Raw genomic sequence first — 260 nt, 5'->3', positions numbered from 1 at the left:
CGCAGGAAGAGCGACGGCACTTCAGTTATGTGCCGCCTAGCTTGCGAAACCGACCGTGGAACGTGAGGCAAGATCAGGTCCCATTCTCGCAATCTCCGGCGAGATGGCTGTATGCTTCGCCAAAGGAGTTGCTAGCACTGCGGGACCGGACGAGAGACTCGGGAATTCGACCGAGCCAGAAGAGCCAGCCGAAGGTCAAGCCAACTCCAAACAAGGGAGAAATGACCGCGCAACTCCGGCAATTCGATGCTTTGGGTGCG

The sequence above is a fragment of the Cystoisospora suis genome (genome assembly GCF_002600585.1).
Source record: "Cystoisospora suis strain Wien I chromosome Unknown contig_3091, whole genome shotgun sequence".
Lineage (NCBI taxonomy): Eukaryota > Apicomplexa > Conoidasida > Eucoccidiorida > Sarcocystidae > Cystoisospora > Cystoisospora suis.
Note: the sequence above shows the minus strand (reverse complement) of the source record.